General features: G+C 37.4%; 1 long non-coding RNA gene across 1 annotated transcript; it reads left to right on the top strand.

Moving 5' to 3' along the window:
- Window positions 1-1,003: 1,003 nt before the first annotated feature.
- On the top strand, window positions 1,004-2,952 carry LOC121395253. The gene is made up of 2 exons (XR_005962361.1): window positions 1,004-1,188; window positions 2,824-2,952. It is a non-coding gene; the product is annotated as an uncharacterized LOC121395253 (long non-coding RNA).
- The last annotated feature ends 8,052 nt before the right edge of the window (window positions 2,953-11,004 follow it).

The following is an 11,004-nucleotide window of genomic DNA, read 5'->3' as shown; positions in this document are numbered from 1 at the left end:
CGGCTCGCAAATGAGACGGGTGTTTCCATGAGTGTGGCCAGCAAAAGGTTGTTGTGCATGAAAATAGCATTGACAGTAATTTAAATTTTCAATTTGCAAAGCTTTGTGAATATTTTCTCTGCCACCAAATTTGCCGCGTAGCTCAAACACAGAACAGTGGGCACATAAATATTTGCACTTTGCAATGATTTTGTTGTGGTCATTCGCAGTGCAAATTAATATGTGCAATTCTGTTTACATATTAAATATACCACTCTTATCCAGCTTTATAAATATAACCATACGCAGGGCAAATACTGTATAGTCACTGTGTGAACCATTTGCTGTACGAATTATAAATGAGCTCCAGTGTGTTTTACTTTTGATAGACGGTTAGAAAATCCACACATGACAACAAAAAAAAACAAGAAAAGATCAAGATTAATCTATAGGAAATTATGTTGTCTACAATAGTGAAAAAAAAAATTTTTGCAAGAAAAAAATTAAAGTAATAGTTTTTGAGCTAAAACTTAAAACCATACCTTTAAATATTATAAGAAGAATACTGCCTGTGTCTGTAACACCTTCATTCCCAGGAGCGTCCATTAATGTGGGAACTTTTATCAAATCAGAAGATCTTAAATTTAGAGACTAGTGTTCTGACTTGGATTTTCCATGATCAGGCATCATGCTGATAACTTTTTCAAACCAACAGGTATAGCTCTTTGTCTGAGATATCCCTATACCTTGCCTTTAAAAAAAACTCAGTCCTACACCCTGTCTTTGCTCTTGTTGTTACAGAGGCATGTAAATTACAGGATTAATTCTAAACAAAGGATACCAGATCAAAGTACTAAGTGAGGTCTTTTAGTTAGCTTTAGAAGCTGACTGAGAGACATGACCTTGCCTAATTGATTAAGCTTCATGTTTAATTTAATACATGAATTACTTATAACTAGAAATACATTCATTACTTATAACTAGAAAATGCTATGTCTTTTTATTTTACTGCTACCAACAGATGGTGAATGTGACACACAGAGGAAATGCTCCCAGGTTAGTCTTATCTTTCCAAAGTCGAAACATGTTCTCCATAAAATACCTGGCATTCACACAGGAAAAAGGAACTACTATTTCTGTCTGGTATAGATAGTACATATCTAGTGACAGCAACAGACTACTGCCGGCGCTCATTCCTCTGCAAGTACAGTAAGTTACCCCTTTTCAGTATCTCACTCGAACGTTTGGAAAATTCTGTTTCTGGAGGTGTCTGTGTGTGTGTAACAAGACAAACCTCTTCACTGGTGTTAGTATGGATTATTTGTCTTTGTTAATAGCACTTCATCTGTAAATGATTTGCATGGAGCCAATCATCTTTTGTTGTCCTTTAAGGCTTTTGACACCAGCATGATTTTATACCTTTTTTGTAAGGAACAGCTCTCCAAAATATCATATTCAACAGGTATCAAGGATGAGTTATTGTTAGCAAAACGGAACACACACACACATTGAGCAGGTAGTAGCTAAACATCTAAACTTCTGTATGTGGATACCAGAGACTATACTATTTACTGACATGCAGTGCTAAATCGCAATAGTTTAATTCAGGGATTCCCAACCTTTTATGGACCGGGGGCAAAAATGTATTTTTTTTTTTGCAAGGACCGGCGGTGGGGTCGGCAGCAAATTTGGACGCGTCCAATTCAGGGCGCGCCTCATTTTTGCGCACTGGGCTTGCCTGCCCAGTGCGGGAATGTCTGCGGCCCAGCGGTTGGGGACCCCTGGTTTAATTGACTGTAGCACTTTCATTTTTTTAAGTGTTAAATTAATTTCTCATTGGTTGATACTGGGAGCAGGACTTATTTAGCACCCATGCTTCTTGATCAGGCCCGGACATCTACATTTTTGCTATATGTTGTTTGTGATTATTTGAAGCATAAGCAAAATACCCTGTTTTCTTTATGATTTGAACACACACCACTTTTTGGCCCCAAACATGTCAGTAGTTGCTTCTGCGTCTTTATAAAGCCTATTTAAAATGTAAAATATTAAATTATAATTATGCAAGAGAAATGATTAATAGCCAGAGAAAACTAGTCAGACGGATGGGGCTGTCCAGGCCAAAAATAAAAGAGCCTTGCAATTGTAAAGCTTGTACCAATGCGGATAGTCAGCATTCACCAACGCTCCTGAATTCAGGTGACAGACGCTCGTTAACCTGTTGCCCACTCATCAACCAATTAACAATACTGTAGTAGATAACTCAGCACCATCCGTGGCATGAATTTTAAAAACAATAGGTTTAAATAAAAAAGCATTCAGTGTCGAGTGCAATGAATTTTGAAGGGGTGGCACATACTAGATCAAAAAGTTAAAATGTTTTTATTTATTAAGCAAAACACATTATAAAGCCTAAGGCTACATCAAACTTAAAGGAGTGTGATCTGGTATGTGCCAGCCCTTTATCATCTTTTATGAATTTTAAAACCCTTTATTTGGAAATAATGGCTTTTATCTGTGACAAATAGCAATGTTTCAGACCTAGACACAGCCTTTTGTCTAGCTGAACGGTGAAATGTGTATCAGGGTTGTGGCCATAGGGTGAGCAAGGGGTGAGGATTCTTTGGATTACACTGTTTCTTGGGTCAAACAATAGGTTCTAATGTATATAACATGCCCTTTGAGGTTTGCAGATAATGCTACTTAATGTAGGGGATTGTTATCAAGCCATTAGAAGTCTATTTGGTCCGCAAACATGTAAATTGCTGCATCTGCCTTTTTAACCAATCCTATTTAAACTGCTACAATATAGTATGCTGATCATTCTTGCTTTTTCTCTTTCAGGTTCATTGTAGTGGTCGGGGCATGCAGCAGTCTGGAGAAGGGCTGACGAAGGGGCCAGCCCCCGAAACATTGTGAACTTTTGTATGACACAATAAACACGTAGAGGATATTCCCCTTTTGCAAGTGCTATTGAGTGCCAGTAGAGGCATGGGACCTATTATACAGAATGCTCGGGACCTGGGGCTTTCTGGATAACGGGTCTTTCCGTAATTTGGTTCTTCTCACCTTAAGTCTACTAGAAAATCATGTAAACATTAAATACACCCAATAGGCTGGTTTTGCTTCCAATAAGGATTAATTATATCTTAGTTGGAATCAAGTACAAGGTACTGTTTTATTATTACAGAGAAAAAGGAAATAATTTTTTAAAATTTGGATTACTTGATTATAATGGAGTCCATGGGAGACAGCCTTTCCGTAATTCGGAACTTTCTGGATAATGGGTTTCCGGATAACGGATCCCATACCTGTACTACGCTTGATTAAAAAACAAAACCAGTTCAGCAGTGTCCATGTGTATTTTTTCTAGTCATCTAGGATTTTTGTTCACTAATACAGTTAGGAACCTGTCAAACTACTAGATCGTGTTAACTGCTGTCCCCTAAACATCAGTAGTAGGGATGAATGAAATTTAAAAACTGTCATGGGAAAAATGCCTATTGAATTTTTTTTATAGTTTTGCTGATTTTTGCCGAAGCAAGACGGGTCACATTCGTCCTTTCCTAATCAGTAGCTTTGGGCATTATCCTTTGTATTATACCTAAAGAAGGTTTATAAATTTATAGTAATTTAAGTATGCACTGTAAATTAACATAAAAGGGATTACACTTATGACACTTTCAGAAATTGTTTCCTCCATGTTTTTGTATAACAGTACAAGAGTGCTTTCTATGAACTGTGTCCATTTATTTTTACACTTGACTAGGGTTGAAAATTTGATGGCAGCTGTCAGCATGTAAGTATACCAGTGAGCACAAATGAGATAAAGATATAGTGAGCTAAAATTAATTTGGGATCCTTTTGTTTATCCACAATGGCCAAGAAGAAACAATATGTTTAATAATAACAGAATTGCAACCAGCCCCATAAATGACACTGGTTTAAAAACAAAATGCTCAAGGTCCCTCCTGCCCAGGTGCTGCAAAGCTGAGCCGTAGCTAGAGGGGATTTACAATCTTCAGGCTAAGAAGGTGTGCTCTACTGGACCACCACCATGTAGTATGCTTTTATTAAAAGGTACCTAAAATACAAGCTTTGTATTTGAAGATAATAAATAACCCTGTAATTTGTTTTTGAGCTACCAAAAAAGTAGACTTGATAACATAGGAGCTGATCCCAAGGCTTGGCATCCGGGTCAAAAAGGTGCAGGTTCAGAGGCATGCCACATGCTGTTTAAAATAGCTACACTGGATAATACATAAGAAAAGATTTGAGAAAGCCTTTGTATTATATGACAAAATTAAGTTGTTAAAAGGAGACGGGAAGATTAAAATTAAGTACGCTTTATCAGAAAGGTCTATATAAATACCTGGTGTATTTATATAGACCTTTCTGATAAATCGTACTTAATTTTAAGTAAGTAATGAGTCCTCTGAAAAGAAACTCAGCATTTCTTTCCTTCCATTGTATACACATGGGATTCTGTATCAGACTTCCTTCTTTCATCTTAAACTTCCAGGGCACAGGCTTGAGCATGCTCAGTTTGCTCCTCTCTCCCCCTCACTTCTCCCTCCTCCTCCTCCTGTAATCTGAGCTATGAGTGAGCAGGGAGAGATTCAGGCAGGAAGTGATGTCATATCAAGCTAATATGGCAGCTGATTCCTAAACAAATAAAGCATTTCTAGAGATTGTTTATTTATATGGTAAAGCATTCTACAGAATAAATATATTTTTGTAATTTTATGGCTATTATTTTTAAAATAATATGGCTAATCTATTGGCAATAAACTGTCTCTGTAGTATTCCTTCTCCTTTAAATGTAAAACAGAAGAAGGTGTTTTTTTTGCAACTACCAAGTACATTTTCCTGTTCAAATTCATGAAATACTTCTTTGGCTTTTGGTTTTCAAATATAACTAAAGGTACACTGTGAAGGTCTGTCCTATCATTTTATCTCAGTAGCTGGATACAGTTGGTAAATAATCCTGCTTCATACATAGAAATAATTTCCTTGGTAAATGCTGAGCTGCTACCTTTCTCTCCTGACTAGTACCTACAACTCAGTTCTTTCCTAATAGATTGTTTTTGTAGGTCCCAATAGCTCAGTATGATTGTATTCATTCCCATCCTCAGCTTTTAGTTCTTTGTGTTTACAATTTATATATTGTATTTCTGTTTTGTAAGCACAAATGACTTTATATGGTGCTGTGTCGCTTTGTGCCGATTCAGGGCAATTCTACCATTAACCTGATCTCCAACTGATATAATTAAATCTGACCAAGATGGTTGTAAAAATTATACGTGACAGCCTTTTATGAAAAATTAAAACCAGTATTTCCTGTTTATCTGTGTTCTTATCCGTAGACTTGGTTTAATAAAGGAGGCCTTTTGCAATTAGACATTCAAGCAACTCAGTAATGTACTTTAAATGTTTAAATAATATCAGCTTTGGCTGTTAGATAAAATGAATTATCATTAACACACTCTATAAAAGCTGCAGTTTATTCCAAAATGGGTAGGTTACTTGCTTGGCATCTTTAAGCAATTCATTTTGAATACAAGATTCACTTTTGCCACACACAGATTTGTTGTTTGATCATTTTTTTTTTCAATAAATACATGACCAAATATAATGATTTTGGTTTCAAGGTTTTCTTCATCTACTAGGACATGTTTGAAAATGATATGATGCTTTAGGTCACATTCATCTAAAATTAGAGAACATTTTTAAAGGTTCACAAATGTCATCAAATATTACGGCAATCTAAATTATTGATTAGTTTGATCAACTATTGCAAAATGTTTGTACTCTCAGTGTGAAATACATGAGCAGTTTGTGATCTGGTGATCTTGTACTATTGGGGTAGCTTTAGCTACTGAGATACAATGTTACTAAACCATTCCACAATTCACTTAAAGGAGAACTAAACCCTAAAAATGACTTTGGTTAAACATGGCATATTTAATGTACTGAACTTATTGTACAAGCCTAAAGTTTCAGCTTCTCAATAGCAGCAATGATCCAGGACTCCAAACTTGTTAAAGGGAGTCACCATCTTGGAAAGTGTCTGCGACACTCACATGCTCAGCGGGCTCTGAGGGTTGCAAATGTACAAGTTGAAAATGAGGGTTGTCTGTAACATAGGTTGATGCTACAAGGCTGATTATTAAATTATGATGCTAATTGCATTTATTTATGAGCTGCCATGTAGTAATTATCTGTATTAAGTATTAACCAGGCTTATATTGTGATATTTATATTCTGTATATACAGTATATTGTGAGTGGGTTCCTAAGCTCAGTAAGTGACAACAGCAAAGAGCATGTGCAGTAAATCAGCAGAAAAGAATATGGGGAGCTACTGGGGCATCTTTGGAGGCACAGATCTTCCATGCTAAAGGGCAGTGGTTACCTTGGGCTGGTACAAAAGCCCAAAACATTTCTAGCCTACTTCTTTAGTTAGGCTTTAGTTCTCCTTTAAATTATTTTTTAAGTATAATTATAAAACACTTTATAATTTGCTTATTTCTTCTCCAAGCCTACAGTAAATACTAAGCTGAAAATGTATATGCAGGTTTTTACTGAACTTCTTTTGATGGGTCTAATCAAGTTCAAGTTGGCTGGAGAATTATTTTTACCATACTTTTTTGTGACTGTTCTGTACTTTTGGCCTACTATGCAATTTACACCATAATTCCGTCTTCACTGCAAATTTCTAGAATATGCCTTTTTATCTGTCTGGATACAGATAAGGATATTGTCATGTTACAAACAACGTAAGTCTAATATTCTTTATTTATTACATGTATTACAATTTTTCCTGTTGAGAAAATTAGAATATATTAAGGTAACCAAATGATATAGTTGTTAGATTGATATCCTCTGCTAGAAATGTAAACAGAGCAAAGGTAATCAATCAAGTAAGGACCAATCCAATATAAATGCTATTGGTGCATCTATTAAAGCCATTCATCTGGGCCTGAAGTTTCAAAGTGTTTGACCTCTATGAAATAAAGAAGAATGACAGTTATCATGGCATCCTCTGAGGATATACCTATACATAATCCCAGTTATTGGAATTTGCTTGACCTTGGCAATTTTACTCCAGTATAATAGATAGTTTAGCCATTTCCTTTAGTAAGACAGTCAAATGAATTGCTATAAACGTCCCTGGAATCTATATATATATATAAAGCGAACAATTAGGAGGTACTAAAATCAATAGTAGAAAAAAATGACTAATGAGAGAGAGACGTTGGTGAATTCCCAATCTATTAGTCAACTTCATACTACTGGGTATACACGGAATTGAAGCAAGGGACATACTGTAGTTCTGCCGTTTCTTAAAAAAAATACAGTAAAACAAATTAATTATTTATACTCTGAAATCATTCTGAAGGCTGATAAAATGTTTACAAGAGATATTGCAGTCACATGAGAAAAAGAGGTTTTGCAACTTAAAGCAATATATTAAATTCGATCTCTATATACTGTAGCTATAATGCCGTTTATATTTTCATTGCATTTCATGGGATTTCAGTTTCAGTGCCACTCTAACACCATGACATGCAGTATGGGCCTATTTTATTATTCATGGAGTAAAATGCTTTCTGTTCTATTTTCAGTACAAAATGTCTTCAGTTGTCAGATCATATATGAAAAAGTTGATTATAACAAAGTTTGAAAATACACATTTGGCAAATTAAATTACAAAACTGTTATTTAAAAGCACAAAGCTACCACAGAGGTACAGCATTGTTCTTAAATAAATACGTGCTCTGTTGCTAAACCTTCTTATGGTAGCCCTGAAAAGTTCACAGACCTGCCCTTTAACAACTGTCCAGTTTTGTGGAATTCAACACAGAAGTAAAGTCTGTGACGGCTGGTCCTGGTGACGGCTATAGCAGCCCCCTTTCGCTTCAGGAGGAGTCCTCTGCTACTCAGATGCTGCCAGGTCTTATAGTGAGAGGACCAAGGGGAGAGTTCTGTACAGACAAGGGAACCAAACATGTACTAAACGTGTACTAGGAGGATGGGGTACAGAAAACATGGTCAAAGCACAGGCGGAGTTTATACCATTCAGGCTGCGCAGTACAGAATCAGGAGACAAGAACATAGTCAGGGTCACAGGCCGTGTCAAAACCAACAGTATCACAGTATAGAAACAGGATCCAAGAGAGTGGTCAATAAACAGGAAGAGGTCAGGATAGGCAGCAAACTAGGAATTGTCAGGCACTGGCTAGTTCAGGAACAGGCAAGACAGACTGAAATCGCACCCAGCAACTATTGAAAATAGACCTACGTTGGGCAGTATGTATTTGGCCATGGCCCCTTGAAATATTTGAATTTCACAACGCATGCGATGGTGCCAAGGTAAAAAGGACTCGCACATGTTTTGAAGCGCGTGTAGAGGAAAGAGGAGAATGAACTCTCTTATATTTGTACAGCTCAACTTGTTTCCAAATGCTCCTTGTGAGAAATTCCCCACAAATCTTCCTCACTATTCAATGCCTTCTGATAATGTTTATTAGGACTCATGTGGGGAAAATGTGTTGGCTCTAATCCTGGTCACAATTACATAAGAATACTATTCAAGCACAAAACTACTATACACATTTTGAAACAATAGCTCACCCTTAGGGCGAAGTGACCTGGGTGTAGAAACCCCAGGCCCAGCACTTCAAACACTTAGTTCAATCAAGGTTAATATGATTGTAAAGTCAGCAGTAGGTGAACTCACCAAATCCATTAGCTGCGCCCCGAACCCGTAGCTTGAGGCATAAATCACATCAGAAGAAAAAGCACGCACTCCTGCAGCCAGCCAGTGAGGTAAAAGAAAAAGTTTATTTCATCTCGTTAAAAGTCAATAGTCCTGACACGTTTCGTATCAATGGATACGTAATCATAGGCACCTATGTGTTAAGCAGTGTGAATAATAAATAATTATCAGCAGTTAATATGCGGGTGAGTGCTCTCCTTTCTTTCATTGAAAAAGTGGATCGATTTTGATCTCATCAGTTTTGGTGCTAATAAGGTTAGTGTATGTGTCTTTCGATGCTCTTATCTCAAATAGAAGATCTGTTTCCTCGGGTGGTTGTGCTTGTTCCGACTCAGAGACAGATCCAGCGGGAAAGCACGGAGACAGGCCTCTGCCACCATTTTGAAAGACATCATTCTCCCAGGCAAAGTTCCCAGCTTAGCGGCGAATTCTGAGGTTTGCTTATGGGCTTTGTTCTACCCCATTAGATGTTGCTGGGGTAACGGTTCCCAATATTCATTCCAAGGCTCCGTGTTGCGGTGAAATAACTTGGTTTTAGTGAGCCCATGCACTTAGCAAGTTTCAGTTGCTGCTGTTCATATGAAGCTCCAAGCCATGCCCCTCATCAGTTGTTTTTACAAGTAACTTTAAAAGCACTGAACATTTGTAACAAATATATATAGAAAAGTTGCTTAGAATTATGTTTTCTTTTATTAGGCAACTTTTTATTTAGGGGTTGACTTGCTCTTTAATGTAATTAACATAGAAGTGTATTCTTATGTAATTTGCAAATCAAGGCAGAAAAATTTACTTATCTCTGAAGTTGTGCCAGCGATGGCTTCGCTCAATTCGCAACACTTCGCTCAATTCGCAACTTCGCTACCTTCGGCTCTGAAGTTGCGTCCAGGGAGCCGAAAGGTAGTGAAGTTGCGATAGCGTTAATTCTTCAAGCAAAGTTACGCTAGTGATGCCTAATTTGCATACGGCGCCAAGTTAAAGTACAAATGACGTATATGCTGCAACAAATACATTACACTACATAAGCCCGGGAAACCTTAATAAAATAAAATAGAGTTGTTATATTGCCCTATAAATGTGCCCACTGTATAGTTTAGGTGCCATTTGTTAGGAAATGAGGGGGGAAGGAGGGTACCCCCAAAAAATTACGATCTTTTTCAGCCTATCACCCTGAGAAAATTAAAAGACGCCAGCGTTTTTTGGGACTTAGAAAAAATTTAAACTATTTTTAGAGAAACTCCTATCTACTCTATTGCACTTCGCCTGGTCTGAGCTGGTGAAGTAAAGTCTGGCGCATGAGGTAACATTCAGTAAAATCCACAACTTAGTGAATTAGCGTAGTTATGTCCCTTCGCCAGAGCGCAACTTCGCCTGGCGTAAGAGTGCGAAGCACCGCTAGAGTCTGTCTACTTCACTAGCGAAATTACGCCAGGGACCATTAGTAAATCGGCGAAGTGCCAAAATGGCATCACGCTGGCAAATTTTCGCTAGCGTTATTTACTTCGCCCTTTAGTAAATTTGCCCCCAAGAATTGTCAATGCAAAGAAGCTTAACAGGGGCAGACAGGGGTAAACTTTAATGAATTAAAAACACATTAGTTGACTGACTGACGTAGCACTATAATTCATTAGTTTTACTATTTATATAAACTAATACTGACTTGTTATTGGGCCCCGTAGCAAGATCATTTGGCCCCTAAAAGTATGCAATTTATGCAAGCTATGCAAAATCTAATGTTACTGTCAAACAAACTAATGTAACAGGAGTATCTATAATGGTCAGGTTTAGACGTAGGCCAAACTTCACTGACCGCAATAAACTGACTGTTAATTAGCAAATTGATTTATGGAACTATTTATAAGGTCTGCTTACTAACTATTAATATCAGCTGCTTATATTGGGATCTATTTACTGAATTACAGTATATACGTGTCTCCTACATGACTTTTCCAGCAGTGGAAAAGTGCTTGTTAATTTGTGTAGCAAACACAAGAGACGTGGCCAAAAATTTAGTTTTATGTGTTTGGGTTCATGGGGAGGCTGAAAGATTTTGATGGTGGCCCTGTCTGGGGTCTTCCCTAGTACATGTCCTTTGAGCATGCAGGGCTGTGCTGTAGATGTGCTCTGGAAGGCATGGCCAAGGAGAGTCCTGCTCCAAGATAACAAAAAATAATTTTGGGAGGATGGGGCACTCCAATGCCAATGGAATAAGGTTGCCTGCCTGAATGGTGAATATAAGTCTTGTGT

This window comes from Xenopus laevis, chromosome 6S (assembly GCF_017654675.1).
Source record: "Xenopus laevis strain J_2021 chromosome 6S, Xenopus_laevis_v10.1, whole genome shotgun sequence".
NCBI lineage: Eukaryota > Metazoa > Chordata > Amphibia > Anura > Pipidae > Xenopus > Xenopus laevis.
This window is presented reverse-complemented; position numbering and strand designations above follow the sequence as displayed.